At 40.6% G+C, this 19,024-nt stretch overlaps 1 pseudogene; it reads right to left on the reverse strand.

Annotated features, from left to right (window-relative positions):
* Window positions 1–855: 855 nt before the first annotated feature.
* LOC117513206 overlaps window positions 856–19,024 on the reverse strand; it is a 93,039-nt pseudogene continuing 74,870 nt past the window's right edge.

Consider the following 19,024-nt stretch of genomic DNA (forward strand, 5'->3'; position numbering starts at 1 on the left):
TTCGCCCAACCGTTGGGCAGATAAGTCATACGCTGAACACTACACGCCCAACTGTTGGGCAGATTAATATAATGTCTTACTATATTCGCCCAACCGTTGGGCAGATAAGTCATACACTGAACACTACATGCCCAACCGTTGGGCAGATAAATATGTCTTACGTTATTCGCCCAACCGTCGGGCAGATAAGTCATACATTGAACATTACATGCCCAACCGTTGGGCAGATTAATATAATGTCTTACCTTATTCGCCCAGCCCTTGGGCAGATAAGTCATACACTGAACACTACACGCCCAACCGTTGGGCAGATAAATATGATGTCTTACATTATTCGCCCCACCGTGATAGTGTATTTGACATGTTTTGTGCATCTGAACTACATTTTTTACACCACTTTTTAAGGCTCGATTGTGGCATATGTTTGACACATTTACCTTCTAGTTCCTCTCATACTTTTGATCATGATAAATGTATGAGGGAATCAAATATTCAATTTAAATGATGATTACTAGAGGTAAAAATCTAATTGGAAATCACTGATCAAACATTAATGGATGGGTAAAGACTGATAAGTGATCAAGTACAGTTCATTATAGAAAGTAGGTCAAATCGTACGCTATGGACATACATTTTTAAAATCGGTCTACAGACAGAGATTTTTCACTTTAGAACTTGTATTTTACTTTCTTTAGGAAGTTTAAATGTTATTCCAGGTGGGCCACAACTGATAATACTAGGGGAGCTACGACCACTACCTTTGCACCCACCCAGGACTAAACCAGACCAACTTTTTTAGGTTCCTTAGATGACCCCAAAACACAATCTGGATGTTCCCAAAAATAAAAACTGGTCTCAAGCCAGTTTTTTATCCAAGATGGCGTCCAACATGGCTGCCAAAATAGGATTTTTCACTAACACACCTTTAAACAACATATAAACAATTTAAATACACAGAGATTCAATGATAAGGGTCTATTAGTGGCTATTTTGGACGCCATTTTGAATCTTAAACCCATGAATGAATTTAGTTTTCGCACAAATGAGTTTGCTGTGACCTGCAATGGTCTTCCCATTGTATCTCTGTGATATTTAAGTTGTTTATATGTTGTTTAAAGGTGTTTCAGTGAAAAACCCTATTTTGGTGGCCATCTTGGATGCCATCTTGGATAACTGGCTTGAGGCCAGTTTTTATTTTTGGGAACATCCTGACTGTGTTTTGGGGTCATCTAAGGAACCTAGAAAAGTTGGTTTGGTTTAGTCCTGTGGGGGTGCAAAGGTAGTGGTCGTAGCTCCCCTAGTATAATTACCAAAATTATTTATAATGTGTAATCATCAGGATAGTTGCCAAAAAACACACACAATTCATGGTTTAATATGTCATATAAGTAATCCAGATGAAGAAACTTGGAAAAATGAAGAATATTACAATGTAGCCTATATTTATTTCATCAGAATACAGTTGGTTTTATTTGGGTATCTTGCTTCATGTTGAAGAATTATCAGAAAAAACTAAGCAACATTGAGTTGGCAAGAACATGTGGCCATCTATAAGATGGCTGCTGTTGACCTGTTTAGACCAAGCTGATTTTGGTAAACTTTTGATATGTTATAGAGCAGGTTATTGTGGTCCATAGCCCGCCAAAATAAATTCTGTTGGAATTATTTTCAGTGTTCACACCCTAAATGAGCTAGATTGACTGGCCTAAGATTGCATGATATGAAATGATACACCTAACGATGTAATTTTTTTTAGTTGTTTAAACCAGTGTTTAAAAATCTCACACAATGTTTTGAAGCCTTCCTTAAAACGTGTTTTATTAAAACTAATATTTTCACATAGCTGGGAATAAAGTGGTTGTTTGCAATAATTTGATGGAGCACTGTAGAGTTTTACTTCTTACCTATGTTCTGTGATTATGATGACGTTTTGGGGCCCACATAGAAATGGAGCCTATGGGCTAATTTTATCAGCCCCGACTACAACTCAACATAAAAAATATAAGTGTCCACTTACCACATGTCCTGTATGAAGGAGCAGCAGAGTTCAGACGGTGTGAATGAAGCCTACATGTGAGAGAGTCGCCTACAGACTGCAGTTTATAATAGCGTGAACCAGTCTGAAAAAAGAAGACTGTATATAAGCCATCGCTCTGTTTAGATTTATTAAAATGGTGATTTGTATTTGAGTTTAATATTTTGAACATCTGCTGTGGTGAACTGGAAGTGCCATCAATTAGCCACAGTGGCTAATAGTTGATAGTCTTTGAAATCCTGATGCTTCCTGTCTCACTGTATGTTTGTGATATCTGGGCGCCCCAAGGTGAGGACTGGATGTCTTTGGTACTCGGTCTTGTCGGAGGATCCTTGGATAATGCTGGAATGACTCTGTGTCAAACAAAGTTTTACTTAGAAAGACTAAAATAAAGAATACCACTTGTATTGGGAGTTTCTGCTACAACATTTTAGCCATGTGACATGTTTCTCTGGACATGATCCAGCAAGCAGGTGCCTCAGTGTTGAAGCTGGAGAAAGACATTGGACATCTGACAGATGGATACTTTTAAAAGGTACAGAAGGAAAAGATGTCTGGCTACTTTGTTGCTATCCAGTTCCCATGGCAGCTCCATAGTACAGTGACTAGACCAGACCAGACCTGCTTCTGCATTGAGTCCTATGTCCCAGTAACCAGACCTGGTAACACTGAGATGGCACATCAGAGTTGGTTTCTGATTTATCATCAAACCCAATCTCTCCTGAGTTCTGCACACTGAGCTTCTGCTGCAAAATAACTGATCGTACACCGTTGTATGAAACGGTTTTGAAGCCACTGTAGGGTAGCTTGAGATTCACAATTGGTCACACTCAATGCACCAGCTATGAATCTAAAACAAATGGGACATTACCTCAGTGATTGAGTCTGAGGGATTTAATGCATTGCCTCACCTGCTAATGCTCCATACTCCTGTCAGCACATTTGTCACCTTGCCTGCCTTCCACCTCAGCAAATAAACATTAGAGCAAATGATGACTACCCTCACATAAACACAGGAGGCTCCCTTTTTCTACTCTGATAGAGATAAAGAAAGAGAGTGGGGAAGAGGGAGAAGTAAATGTGTTTGTCTCCTTTATGAAATGCACATGCTGTGCTTTGAAATTGTATCCTGTCCTCCATAAAAATCCAACATCAGTCAATGACTTTTTGTGATGAAATAAATGTTGCTCGGCACTAAAAATGAAGCCATGGAAGAGCGTAAAGGGAAAAACAATGAAGGAGGGGTGATGGGTGCGGTAACGGTGGCTTGGCAGATGATTAATGACAGGAGGGGATCACAGAGGACAGTGGGCGGGTAGGAAGAACTCCTCGACTAATCTGTCCACAATCGTGCTCTGCTGATGAATATAAATACCCCAGTTATGCTCAATCAGTGTGAAAGCTGGAACTGTGAGGGGACAAACATGGGGCATTTCATTGTGATCATTAAAAGAGGGAGGCTGTCAGAATCAGTGCGGGCATTAATTTAAGTATCAATAAAATGGAAAATGGATTAAATCAGTTCATCTGCAAATGAGTTTATGTCTCAAACTCAATCAGTTGTTTCTTTTTCTGCTAATTTCCATGGATGGCAACTCTGACAAGCTCAGGTTCTTCTTGTACATCTTTTTCTGACATTTTTGTGTGAGTCAGTAGGCTTCAAGACTTAAGAGATTTTTGGTTCGGGGTTTTGTGCAAGGACTCTTCAACACAATTAGAGAGTGAATGTGGGACACACCCGAGAGCCTGAAAACATGGCTTACACAAGAGTCAGTTTGACACATTAAAAAACTTTTATCATACTGATGAAGATTTAGAGGAGGTCGGGAGATGAAACTTTATAGAAAGGGGTTATTATGAATTATGATTGATTTGATTTTGCTGCGATTATTGTATATTATGTGTTTGATGTTGGGGTGTTTCTGCAAACACTGTATTTAGGCTTTTCAGGTTTCAAATCCCGCAAAACCTCGGAGAGGTCGTTGTGCTGCGAGATCTCAGTAACATTGAGAACTGCATTGAGATGCTCTGATCACGCTGCACTTTAACTGCTGCACACGGACAACACAATTAACATCGCAACATAAAACTATTTTTAGATTGTGCCTAAAACTCTTGTGAATATATTCTCTGTGTTTATAGACGTTGTTATTGCGTTTGTTTTATGTAAACATGCAAATCACAGGCTGTCTCTCCGTTATTTTCAGTGGGAGCTGCTGTGAGCTACAGTCGCTTCCTGATCATGTCGTTCTGGGGGAAAGTGAAGTTTGCTCTTTAACATCTTGATTATTATTCTTTACAACACTGTTTGTCCTCTTTGTTTCAGACTAATATATATGTCTGAAATTCAGTTTGTGCTTATTAAACACAGATTTCCACGCAGATTAAACGTAGCAGACACAGATTTTTTTGTTATAATTGTTTTAGCACGTTTTCAGGGTTTCATGCAGCAGTCTCTTATTAATGTGATGAAAAGCATAAAAAATGACATTTTTTTAGTATAATATTCATTTACAATTGTCATCGTGTGGATTCTCTATGTTGTTTTGACTACAACAACTCTCTGGCACGCAAGGGATTATGGGATACGTGAAAACCCTGAATGTTTAATTTGTACATAGGACTACAGTTTCCTTGAAGCCCGGATGCACAGGTTCAGCTGATAGATTGAGGTGTTTCTCACTCAGGCTAAAGTGATCTTTGAATTATAACCCCAATTACAATGAAGTTGGGATGTTGTGTAAAATGTAAATAAAAACAGAATACAATGATTTGCAAATCCTCTTCAACCTATATTCAATTGAATACACCACAAAGACAAGATATTTAATGTTCAAACTGATAAAGTTTATTGTTTTTGTGCAGATATTTGCTCATTTTGAAATGGATGCCTGCAACACGTTTCAAAAAAGCTGGGACAGTGATAGGTTTACCACAGTGGAACTGAGGACACAAAATGTGAGTGTCATGATTGGGTATAAAAAGAGCATCCCCAAAAGTCTCAACCGTTCACAAGCAAAGATGGGATCACCATTTTGTGAACAACTGTGTGAAAAAATAGTCCAACAGTTTAAGAACAATGTTTCTCAATGTTCAATTGCAAGGAATTTAGGGATTCCATCATCTACAGTCCATAATATATCAGAAGATTCAGAGAATCTGGAGAACTTTCTACACGTAAGCGGCAAGGTCAAAAAGCAACACTGAATGCCCGTGACCTTCGATCCCTCAGGCGGCACTGCATTAAAAATCGACATCATTGTGTAAAGGATCTTACCATGTGGGCTCAGGCACACTTCAGAAAACCACTGTCAGTTAACACAGTTCGTCGCTACATCTACCAGTGCAAGTTAAAACTCTACCATGCAACTTAATCACTTATGTTTCTTTTTTACTTGCAGAGACCCTGAAGTTTATGTTGATGTCAAGCAAGACTCAGGAAAATGCCAAGATTAAACATACTACAGCGAACAAAAAATGATTGAGTTTTGGCACCAGACCAAGAGTGTCAAACAGGTGCAGGGACTTTATGCAAGACTGACAAAATGCAGGGCCAATATTTATTTCCCAGACACATGCTTTGACCATTTTCTTTGCTGATAAAATGTTGCATATATATATATATATATATATATATATATATATATATATATATATATATACACACACACACACACAAAAGTACTCTGAAATATGAATACCAGGAAATGGTTTTACTGGGAAATAACTGTGTTTTATTTTCTCTTTCAGGAACCCTAAAGTTTGTTATGCAAGACATTAAAGTCCAGGAAAAATATTGCAGTTACCCTAATTCAGAGAAAAAAAAAATTGTTGAGTTCTGTGCAACGCATCCTCCAGGCTCATTTGCATCTCTTTCCATGCAAAATTCAGTCTCAGACCAAACTAAATAATAATAATAACGCAAGCCCCCTTTAAAAGTTTCAGAAAGGAGCCTTCTTCTTCTGCTCTTCTGCTGCTCTCTTCTGCCCCCTCTTCGCTCTTCTCTTCTCTTCCTTTTTTCAAATGCTTAACTTATTTTTGGGTCAACAAGGCCCCATGCTAGCCTAGCTACTATGTGACTTCATTCGTTGTTTCATTTTTGATCACTTTTAACAAAGTAACAGTTCGTCAAGTCTTTCAAATTTTTATGAGAACTTCTGAGCTGAACTTTTCAAAATAATAACAAATTTACAGAAAAGCGACTTTCCTTTTCTGTACTTTACCACACTGCTCTTAAAGTTTTAATTTTTTTCTAAATTCACAAAGACTTCACAGTTGACTCCAACAAATTTTTTAAAAGCTTCCAGGATGCATTTTCAGCAAACACTTTCCACCTCTGGGGTCCAGCAAGCTGACCCCAAAGCATCAGTCATCCTGTCAGTGAAACCAGCCAACACTGAAGTGTTGGGGTTGCCAGGGAGACCGCTGGTTTAACCCCTGACCCAAGTGAGCTCACGCGGCAAAGACCCTAATACATCAATGAAGGACGGATGGTTCATCAGAACCATCTCTTCAATGGATCAGCTAAAGCCGGGTTCACACGGCAGGATAATTAGGCCAATATTGGACCCGATCTTCCCCTTCTGACAATCTTAAGGACACCCCGACAATCGTGATGACATTAAAGATAATCTTATCAGATATTCCTCCCGTGTGTGGTGTGTTACGAGCGCTCTCATCTGCTCGGAAGGGCATCAGGAGTGCTCCGATCGCAAATCGGGGATATTCAACATGTTGGATTTTTTTGGCCCGATATCGCAGCGTGTGTTGTGTCCTCCGACCACAAACGAGCATGCAGCCTGCTGAATGTGATGTGCAGCCAATCAGAAAGTGAGGTGACGGACGCACGGATTGGAAAATAAAATCAAAACAGCTGTTCTGACTTACCAGAAAGTCCGGTGGTCGCGCTGTCTCCACTCCTTTAAAGACCGCCTTTTCTTTTTCTTTTTGTATCATTTTCTCCCTCTGTTTTAAATAGTCCAGAAAGTACCTCCGTTTGTTTACTCTGAAGTCACGTTTAATCTCGAGAGATTTTGCGAGATTTCCTGTCTGAGCAGTAAATGTTCGTGTGTGAAATCTGTTTGTGTGTGGTGTTGTCCTTACCGTGTGGCTGAACACCACACACTGTACAACCAAACCTGTCAGATCTATGATTTTTTCTTCACGTGTGTGGTCTCTCAGGTTTTGGAAACCTAAAGATAATTTTAAAATTCTGTCGTGTGAAACAGGCTTAAGTGACCCAGTTAAAAGATTCTTGAAAAAGGGTTTTGTTGTCAGTGTTTAATAATTTTCTTAATAATAATTGGCTTCAAATTTCATCACTAAATTCTAAACAGATTTATTTACTTAAAGTCTTTAAGCTTTATCTCACTACTTTCTTTCAACGTCTCATGAGTAAGCAAATTGTGTCCATAAATGAACTTGTTTAATCACTGTCCACTGAAAATGCCAGTAAACAGTGGTGGGCACAGATAACCAAAAAATTAACATTGATAACAGATAATCAGATAACTGAAAAGTTATCTTTGATAAAGATAAAATGATAAACCACCCAAAACTATATTGGAAGTTACAGATAACCGATACATTCCAGTATTGTCTCTGGTACACTTGCAACTACTAATAAGCTGATTTTGAGTTTTAACACCACGATCACTTCTGGTAGCATCAAAAGTGACACAAGACCCAAACAATGAGCCAGCACTTCTGTCTTTGAGCATCCTGCTCCCTGCTGGAAGCTCCTGTTTACTACATGGCTTCCAGCACAGAAGCAAGCTGAGAGGAGCCACAAAGCTTAACTCTCTCCTCAATCACAGCACTGCCGTCAGGCGGAGGTCTTGGAAAATACTGAGTTATGGTTTGGTGTATAAATAAAATAAATACTAATACAATAACTCCATTAATGTCAATTCTGTCATTTGTACAAAGTTAAAATATAACATATATCTTTTAATGTTGAATAATGCACTAATTCTGAAGTATTGTAACAAACACAGACAGATCAATCAATCAATCAATCAACTTTTTTTTTATATAGCGCCAAATCACAACAAACAGTTGCCCCAAGGCGCTTTATATTGTAAGGCAAGGCCATACAACAATCATGAAAAACCCCAACGGTCAAAACGACCCCCTGTGAGCAAGCACTTGGCAACAGTGGGAAGGAAAAACTCCCTCTTAACAGGAAGAAACCTCCAGCAGAACCAGGCTCAGGGAGGGGCAGTCTTCTGCTGAGACTGGTTGGGGCTGAGGGAAAGAACCAGGAAAAAGACATGCTGTGGAGGGGGGCAGAGATCGATCACTAATGATTAAATGCGGAGTGATGCATACAGAGCAAAAAGAGAAAGAAACAGTGCATCATGGGAACCCCCCCACAGTCTACGTCTAAAGCAGCATAACCAAGGGATAGTCCAGGGTCACCCGATCCAGCCCTAACTATAAGCCTTAGCGAAAAGGAAAGTTTTAAGCCTAATCTTAAAAGTAGAGAGGGTATCTGTCTCCCTGATCTGAATTGGGAGCTGGTTCCACAGGAGAGGAGCCTGAAAGCTGAAGGCTCTGCCTCCCATTCTACTCTTACAAACCCTAGGAACTACAAGTAAGCCTGCAGTCTGAGAGCGAAGCGCTCTATTAGGGTGATATGGTACTACGAGGTCCCTGAGATAAGATGGGACCTGATTATTCAAAACCTTATAAGTAAGAAGAAGAATTTTAAATTCTATTCTAGAATTAACAGGAAGCCAATGAAGAGAGGCCAACACGGGTGAGATATGCTCTCTCCTGCTAGTCCCCGTCAGTACTCTAGCTGCAGCATTTTGAATTAACTGAAGGCTTTTTAGGGAACTTTTAGGACAACCTGATAATAAAGAATTACAATAGTCCAGCCTAGAGGAAATAAATGCATGAATTAGTTTTTCAGCATCACTCTGAGACAAGACCTTTCTGATTTTAGAGATATTGCGTAAATGCAAAAAGGCAGTCCTACATATTTGTTTAATATGCGCTTTGAATGACATATCCTGATCAAAAATGACTCCAAGATTTCTCACAGTATTACTAGAGGTCAGGGAAATGCCATCCAGAGTAAAGATCTGGTTAGACACCATGCTTCTAAGATTTGTGGGGCCAAGTACAATAACTTCAGTTTTATCTGAGTTTAAAAGCAGGAAATTAGAGGTCATCCATGTCTTTATGTCTGTAAGACAATCCTGCAGTTTAGCTAATTGGTGTGTGTCCTCTGGCTTCATGGATAGATAAAGCTGGGTATCATCTGCGTAACAATGAAAATTTAAGCAATACCGTCTAATAATACTGCCTAAGGGAAGCATGTATAAAGTGAATAAAATTGGTCCTAGCACAGAACCTTGTGGAACTCCATAATTAACTTTAGTCTGTGAAGAAGATTCCCCATTTACATGAACAAACTGTAATCTATTAGACAAATATGATTCAAACCACCGCAGCGCAGTGCCTTTAATACCTATGACATGCTCTAATCTCTGTAATAAAATTTTATGGTCAACAGTATCAAAAGCAGCACTGAGGTCCAACAGAACAAGCACAGAGATAAGTCCACTGTCCGAAGCCATAAGAAGATCATTTGCAACCTTCACTAATGCTGTTTCTGTACTATGATGAATTTTAAAACCTGACTGAACCTCTTCAAATAGACCATTCCTCTGCAGGTGATCAGTTAGCTGTTTTACAACTACCCTCTCAAGAATCTTTGAGAGAAAAGGAAGGTTGGAGATTGGCCTATAATTAGCTAAAATAGCTGGGTCAAGAGATGGCTTTTTAAGTAATGGTTTAATTACTGCCACCTTAAAAGCCTGTGGTACATAGCCAACTAACAAAGATAAGTTGATCATATTTAAGATTGAAGCATTAAATAATGGTAGGACTTCCTTGAGCAGCCTGGCAGGAATGGGGTCTAATAAACATGTTGATGGTTTGGATGAAGTAACTAATGAAAATAACTCAGAAGGAACAATCGGAGAGAAACAGTCTAACCAAATACCGGCATCACTGAAAGCAGCCAAAGATAACGATACATCTTTGGGATGGTTATGAGTAATTTTTTCTCTAATAGTCAAAATTTTGTTAGCAAAGAAAGTCATGAAGTCATTACTAGTTAAAGTTAATGGAATACTCAGCTCAATAGAGCTCTGACTCTTTGTCAGCCTGGCTACAGTGCTGAAAAGAAACCTGGGGTTGTTCTTATTTTCTTCAATTAGTGATGAGTAGAAAGATGTCCTAGCTTTACGGAGGGCTTTTTTATAGAGCAACAAACTCTTTTTCCAGGCTAAGTGAAGATCTTCTAAATTAGTGAGACGCCATTTCCTCTCCAACTTACGGGTTATCTGCTTTAAGCTACGAGTTTGTGAGTTATACCACGGAGTCAGACACTTCTGATTTAAAGCTCTCTTTTTCAGAGGAGCTACAGCATCCAAAGTTGTCTTCAATGAGGATGTAAAACTATTGACGAGATACTCTAACTCCCTTACAGAGTTTAGGTAGCTACTCTGCTCTGTGTTGGTATATGACAATAGAGAACATAAAGAAGGAATCATATCCTTAAACCTAGTTACAGCGCTTTCTGAAATACTTCTAGTGTAATGAAACTTATTCCCCACTGCAGGGTAGTCCATCAGGGTAAATGTAAATGTTATTAAAAAATGATCAGACAGAAGGGAGTTTTCAGGGAATACTGTTAAGTCTTCTATTTCCATACCATAAGTCAAAACAAGATCTAAGATATGATTAAAGTGGTGGGTGGACTCATTTACTTTTTGAGCAAAGCCAATAGAGTCTAATAATAGATTAAATGCAGTGTTGAGGCTGTCATTCTCAGCATCTGTGTGGATGTTAAAATCGCCCACTATAAGTATCTTATCTGAGCTAAGCACTAAGTCAGACAGAAGGTCTGAAAATTCACAGAGAAACTCACAGTAACGACCAGGTGGACGATAGATAATAACAAATAAAACTGGTTTTTGGGACTTCCAATTTGGATGGAAAAGACTAAGAGACAAGCTTTCAAATGAATTAAAGCTCTGTCTAGGTTTTTGATTAATTAATAAGCTGGAATGGAAGATTGCTGCTAATCCTCCGCCCCGGCCCGTACTACGAGCATTCTGACAGTTAGTGTGACTCGGGGGTGTTGACTCATTTAAACTAACATATTCATCCTGCTGTAACCAGGTTTCTGTTAGGCAGAATAAATCAATACGTTGATCAATTATTATATCATTTACCAACAGGGACTTAGAAGAGAGAGACCTAATGTTTAATAGACCACATTTAACTGTTTTAGTCTGTGGTGCAGTTGAAGGTGCTATATTATTTTTTCTTTTTGAATTTTTTTGCTTAAATAGATTTTTGCTGGTTATTGGTGGTCTGGAAGCAGGCACCGTCTCTACGGGGATGGGGTAATGAGGGGATGGCAGGGGGAGAGAAGCTGCAGAGAGGTGTATAAGACCACAGCTCTGCCTCCTGGTCCCAACGCTAGACAGTCACAGTTTGGAGGATCCAAGAAAATTGGCCAGATTTCTAGAAATGAGAGCTGCTCCATCTAAAGTGGGATGGATGCCGTCTCTCCTAACAAGACCAGGTTTTCCCCAGAAGCTTTGCCAATTATCAATGAAGCCCACCTCATTTTTTGGACACCACTCAGACAGCCAGCAATTCAAGGAGAACATGCGGCTAAACATGTCACTCCCGGTCTGATTGGGGAGGGGCCCAGAGAAAACTACAGAGTCCGACATTGTTTTTGCAAAGTTACACACCGATTTAATGTTAATTTTAGTGACCTCCGATTGGCGTAACCGAGTGTCATTACTGCCGACGTGAATTACAATCTTACCAAATTTACGCTTAGCCTTAGCCAGCAATTTCAAATTTCCTTCAATGTCGCCTGCTCTGGCCCCCGGAAGACAATTGACAATGGTTGCTGGTGTCGCTAACTTCACATTTCTCAAACAGAGTCGCCAATAACCAGAGTTTGATCCTCGGCGAGTGTATCGTCGAGTGGGGAAAAACGGTTAGAGATGTGCACGGGTTGACGGTGTACACGGGGCTTCTGTTTAGGGCTACGCTTCCTCCTCACAGTCACCCAGTCGGCCTGCTTTCCCGACTGCCCGGGATCCGCCAGGGGGGAACTAACGGTGGCTAAGCCACCTTGGTCCGCACCGACTACAGGGGCCTGGTTAGCTGTAGAATTTTCCACGGTGCGGAGCCGAGTCTCCAATTCGCCCAGCCTGGCCTCCAAAGCTACGAATAAGCTGCACTTATTACAAGTACCGTTACTGCTAAAGGAGGCCGAGGAACAGCTAAACATTTCACAACCAGAGCAGAAAAGTGCGGGAGAGACAGGAGAAGCCGCCATGCTAAATCGGCTAAAAGCTAGTAGCTACGCAACCTAGTGGATTCCTAAAAACACGCAAAGTGAATAATGTGTAAATAATTTAGAGGTGATTCAGCAGAAGGAGTGCTTTAGTTAAGGCACCAGACAGGCCATGAAGCAGCACAAGTAACGCACGGCAACAGCGAACGCACGACAACGGTGCAAAAATAAAATAAAAATCCACTAGACAGGCTGTGGAGCAGCACAGGTAACACACGACAACAGTGGTAGAAAATAAAATAAAAATCCACTAGACAGGCTGCGGAGCAGCACAGGTAACACACGACAATGGTGGTAAAAAAAAAAAATAAATAAATAAAAATAAAAATCCACTAGACAGGCCACTAGACACTAGACAAAGGATTCTGGGTAAAATGTGCCTCCGTTAACACTGATTTGGTTGAGTCATTCATTATGTAAATCAACATGTTAATGTGAGGTGTGTCGTGTGTTGGTCTTGACAGATAAATGTGCTTTTGTAAAATATTCCAGTTTTTATTTGCAAAAACAGGCATTTTCAAAAAAAAAAAAAAGGTGTCAAAAAGAAATAGAACACTGCCATGATCTACTGGTCCCAGACGTTCAGTACTTAAGCTGGGTTTACACTGTGTGAGTTTTGGCCCTTTTTCAGCTGATTTTTCATTTGTGCAAGAATTTTTTGGATCGCACTGAGTTTCAGGTTAATCATGCATCCTGCATTGTTTTGTATACATGGAGTAACGAGCTGTGTTTAACATCTCACAACCACGTCCTGATCGGCGATTGTATGGTCAGGTGAAAATCAAACCTGTTTGATATTCGGGTCGGCCGTCGTGAGTGTATCCCGCTGCTGAAGAGCTACAAGCATCCAAACTCTCCCACTGTGCATGTGCAAACACCTGTCTTGTAATTTTTTTTTTAACTTTGATGTCTCCCATCGAGAGTTTTTTGGAAAAAATAAGAAATGTAAATTAAATTTTGAAAAAAAAAAGCTTCTGTTTACATTTTGTTTCTGGAAACATGAGTCCGACGTGTGGTTTTTGAACACGTGTGTGAGAACATAAATCGGGCGCTCTGAACTTTTACATCGTGCAATTCTGTGGTACAGTTTGAGCTGGAACCGAGTACAGTGATTGAAAATATCATAGTGTCTGCCAAGCTTCAGTTTGAATACTGCCATGAACACTACTGGCCAGTAGATGGCAGTAGATGCCGTAAAAACTTGCCAAAACAAAATTTCAGATAATCCGTGTTTGCTACATTTAAGATGCGTGGAATTTAATAAACGCAAACACAATAACAACATCTATAAACCCAGAGAATATATTCACGAGAGTTTTAGGCACTAGAGTTTAATGCTGTTGTCTGTGGAGCCTGATCAGAGTGTCTGAAATGCATTTCTCATGTCATGAACATACTGAGATTACCCTATCATAACCCATAATGCACCTGGACACAGCATGTCCACCCTAAAACCTTACAAATTAGCGCATTACTTTAAAAGTAAAACATATATCTGATATTTTCACTTTATAAAACTTCAGACGTGACAATTTAAATAACTTGTCCAAAATTAGTTTGGTTAAAATTTGAACCATACGTTAAAAATGTATGCCTCTGGATGACTTAGGTGATATTGCCCGCATATCAGTATGGGGTTAAAAGAAATGAGGTTTTTTTGGTTACCAGTTCTCCTTTGCCTGCAGAGGATAGAGCGGTTTCAGCTAGAAGCAGATCTCCTCTGTTTTGCAGAGGGCAGAGGGTGTTTGTACCTGTTCAGCTTTATTTACCACGTTATCGGTCTAAAAATTATCGGACAAAAATTTATCGCAAACTAATTAGTCCGATAATGGTTTTTAAAGTTATCTAATAAGATAATCCGATAATGAAAACATTATCTCCGATAATTATCGGATTATTGGTCCTGCGCCCACCACTGCCAGTAAACCATTCATTTCTTATATATTTGTAAATAAAATATAAATATTTCTGCTGTGGTTCATTTTGTGTTCAGAAGGAAACCCTTGGTCAGTTGTATTGTAGAATTCACTTTCAGATTTGAGACTGATTAATTAAATTGAGACTGATTGATTAATTGAGAGTGATTAATAATGTTTAAATTAAAGTACCTATGGTTTAAATGGGTGGTGCCCTGAGGTAATTAGATATTATTCTAATTACATAATAATTATTAACTACTCATTCACTACATTAAATTGGTGCCTCCATGTGAGGTGCCTTTCATTCCAAATAATCAAATTAATGTAATTTGTTACAGTAGAAAACACAGTTTTCACGATATGTGAAAAATTCACAAAAATTCCAAAGGCTGTAACTTCAAATGATTGAAAGATATAGACCTAATATTTGGCATTTCACCATAACTTTGTAGTAGGAATAACATATCAAACTGACAGGACAGAACTGAGGGGTGACCTGGGAGCCTCTGGATAACTTGAGATGGAATGACCCTGGAGCAGTTTGTAACATTCATTAGATTCAAGTGAATGATGATAAAAAGGTGATAGCATGACATATCACTGCAATGCTCTGGCATGCTTTACACAACAGGTACATTTTAATTGAAAAAACACCTGCCTTAACTTGCACGTGGCGTGTGCTGGCTTGTTCAGATTGTTATGACCGGCTCAAAGCCATAACAAAATGGAGACCATGCCGGAGTAACATGCTCAAAGTAAGGATTTATTTACAAAAAATTATATTTTAACAGAAACAAAGATGGGATGTGAGTGTCAGCATCAGTGGTGAATGCAAGTGTTTGGATGTATTGTGTGTGTATGTGTGCGAAAGTGTATGGTACGTGAAATTAAAAAAAACAAACTCAAAGGTGCATGACAAAAGACTGGAGCCCGGCAGCAGCACGTCAGGACCTGAAGCAGCAGAGAGGGTGCGAGTAAGCGGAAGAACAGGCAGAGATTTATAGTGCCTCCTCCGGAAACGAGCACCCTGCAAACAAGGAAGAGGGCAAAAACAAACATGACCAAATACCCAGCCCACAAGGCCTAGGGCCGTAACCCCCCCCCCCACACACACACACACACACACACACACAAAAAGGGGACCCATAAGGGACCTTTAAAAACCCCATAAAGAAATTAAACTCCCTAAAGGAGTCAGGCCACAGAATATTTGAACAGTGTGCCAATCTAATGTACCTCTAGAACAGGGGTGGACAAGTTCGGTCCTCGAGAGCCACCTTCCTGACACTTGTAGTTGTCTCCCTGCTCCAACACACCAGAATCCAATGAAAGACTCGTTAGCAGACTTTTAATGAGCCTTTCATTGGATTCAGGTGTGTTGGAGCAGGGAGACAACTAAGAGTGTCAAGAAGGTGGCTCTCGAGGACCGAACTTGGCCACCCCTGCTCTAGAAGGTGGACAATGTGTGGACCAAGTCACAGCATTGTCATAGACATTTGCACCACAGAGGTATCCAGGCACCAAAACACTAGAAGGATAGACAAAGGATCTTGTGGCAAGCAGGCACAATAACAGCAATGCACCCGAGACAACGCATCCACCACCACATTATCACGGCCTTTAATATGTTGTATTTCAAGGCAATAAGAGTGAAACAATAGGGCCCAACGCATTAAACGTTGGTTGGGAGACTGCAGGCTGCTGAGGAAGGTCAGAGGGTTATGATCAGAAAAGGCAGTTACAGGACCACATCCGACATAAACACTGAAATGCTGTAAAGACCAAATCAAAGCAAGTGTTTCTTTTTCAATAACTGAATAATTCATTTGATGACGATTGAATTTCCTGTAAAAGAAACAAACTGGTCTATTCACCCCCTCATCATTTGCCTGCAACAACACAGCGCCTGCACCAACTGAACTTGCATCGACCTCCAACTGAAATGCCCTGTCCCACCTAGGAGCAGCCAAAACAGGAGCATTTGAAATTAATGCCTTGACAAGCTCAAATGCTTTCTGTCAAGGATTAGACCAAACAAATTTTACATTTCCTTTTAAAAGACCGGTCAGGGGCACTACCACAGTGGAAAAATTCTCACAGAAACACCTATAATAGCCCACCATCCCCAAAAACCGCATTAGCTCCTTTTTTTAGTGGGTGAAGGAAATAGGTCAATGGCCTAGACTTTAACCCGCACAGGCCTCACAGTGCCCTGGCCAACCACACGACCGAAGTATACCACCGTGCCTTTAGCAAACTCACATTTAGCCAGGTTCACAGTATAACTGGCCTGAGCCAAGCGGTTAAACACAGCTCTAAGCCGCTCCAAATGCTCCCGCCAGCTATTTGCGAAAACAACCAGGTCGTCGAGGTACACAGCAGAGCCTTCTAAGTCCCGCACAACTAAATTCATAAGGGGCTGGAATGACTCCGGTACATTTCTTAAACCAAACGGCATGATCTTGTACGAGTATAGGCCACTAGGGGTTACAAAAGAAGAAATCTGCTTGGCCCTTTCTGTCAGGGGGACCTGCCAATACCCCTTTAGCAAGTCTCGCTTGGTCACAAAGCCCCCCCCCCCCCCCCCACTTGGTCCACACAGTCCTCCATTCATGGTAAAGGAAAGGAGTCATGTTTTGTTACTGCATTTATTTTACGAAAGTCAGTGCAGAAACGTGGACTCCCTTCAGACTTAGGGACCAAAAGGCAAGGAGAAGCCCAGCTCGAATCAGAAGGCACCACAATGTTATTCTCAATCATATACCCCACTTCTGCTTCAAGGTGATTACGTTATTCAGGATGTACTCTGTAAAATCTTTGCCTTATAGGCTTAGCATCTCCAACATCAATGTCGTGCTTTAACCAGGTGGTGTGCGATGGAGTATCCCCAAAAATACAAGGGAAGCTGTGAATTAACTGCACCAACTGATCTCTTTGCAATGGCTCCAAATGGCCCAAAAAACTTTCCAACTTTTCCAAAGACTCTGTATTTTTCAACCGACCAGTTACAATGGCATCATCCGGACTAGGAAGATCGTCAACATCCAGCTCTGCCACAACCGGAGACGCTGATGGAACAGACACACAGACAGGATGAGCTACAGGCTTCAAAACAGAGTCAACAGGCTCCCGAGCAACATAAGGCCTCAAAAGATTAACATGGAATAGTTTTGTGCGTGACCTCCGGTCAGGTGTAGAAATTAAATAGTTCAAGTCTGACAACTTTTTTAGTACAGAATAAGGACCACAATACTTTGCCTGAAAAGGAGATGCAACCAGCAGCATCAAGGCCAGCACTTGATCACCAGGAAGAAACTCTCTATGCTCCGTCTTAGTTAGAGTCATAGCGCTTTTTCATTTTAGACTGCACTCCCGCAAGCTTTTCCTTAGCACTTTCCTGAGCCAAATACAGTCTATATCTAAAACCATTCACAAAATCCAGTAAATTACTGGGAGGGTCAGACTCTCCAACCATCCTGTAACAACGCCAGGGGACCATGGATCTCATGGCCAAATACCAGGTCATTAGGGCTAAACCCTGTGCTTTCCTAGACCACCTCTCGAGCAGCCAGGAACATCCATGGTAAGGTCTCTTCCCAATCACACTGCATTTGGACACAAAAAGAACGCAACATAGCCTTTAAAGTCTGGTCCATTCATGCGCGCCCTGACTCTGCGCATGACAAGCAGATGAAAGATTATGTGTCACATTTAATTGTTTAACGACCTGTACAAACAATTTCCAACAGAAGTTCGATCCCCTGTCAGACTGTAACAAACGTGGGGCACCAAAAGTAGAGAAAAACTAAGACAACGCACGGACTACAGATTTTACAATAATGCTACGGAGAGGATATGCAGCTGGATACCGAGTGCTCAGACACATCACAGTCAACAAATAACAGGCACCGGACTTGGACGGTGGCAGTGGGCCTAAGCAATCTATTAACAAGTGTTCAAATGGTTGTCCTATAGCTGGAAATGGACAAAGTGGAGCTGGTTTCAAAGACTGGTTGGGCTTATAAGTCAACTGACACGTGTGACATGATTTTATATACGTGGACACATCTCTTTTTAAACAAGGCCAAAAGAAATACCTCATAACACGGTCATAAGTTTTCCTAACCCCAAATGTCCAGACTGATCATGAGAGATCTGTAAAACCACATTCCAAAATTTAAGAGGAACAACCACTTGATACACAGGATCACCAATAAACATCTAACTGAGGTGTCCATTTTCTCATCAATACATCATTGTGCACAAAGTAGCAATGAGTCTTGTTTCTTACCTCAACTGAAGAACAAACCTCCTCCCACAAAGCTGCCAATGTGTTGTCATCCTTTTGCTCCTTTACTAAATCACTGCAAGAAATAGACCAGGGAGCCACGGGCACAGTTAAATCATTTTTAGAGTCATCATCAGAACACTTATCTCTCTGCTTCTTTGAACGGGTCACCACACAGGAACCAAACACATCTGGAAACTGCACTTCATGTTGTGGGCTGCCTGTTCCTGCTGCTGCTGCTTCTCTCTCTCTCTCTCTCTTCGGCCAGGTGGCACGTCGCAAGCTGATTGACACACCTGACCTTCATCTAATCAGCACCTGTATATGAACCCCGACTCCTCATTCCATCCTCGCCAGAAACTCAGCTCATCTCCCATGGTAAG

The sequence above is a fragment of the Thalassophryne amazonica genome, chromosome 7 (genome assembly GCF_902500255.1).
Source record: "Thalassophryne amazonica chromosome 7, fThaAma1.1, whole genome shotgun sequence".
In the NCBI taxonomy this organism is placed as follows: domain Eukaryota; kingdom Metazoa; phylum Chordata; class Actinopteri; order Batrachoidiformes; family Batrachoididae; genus Thalassophryne; species Thalassophryne amazonica.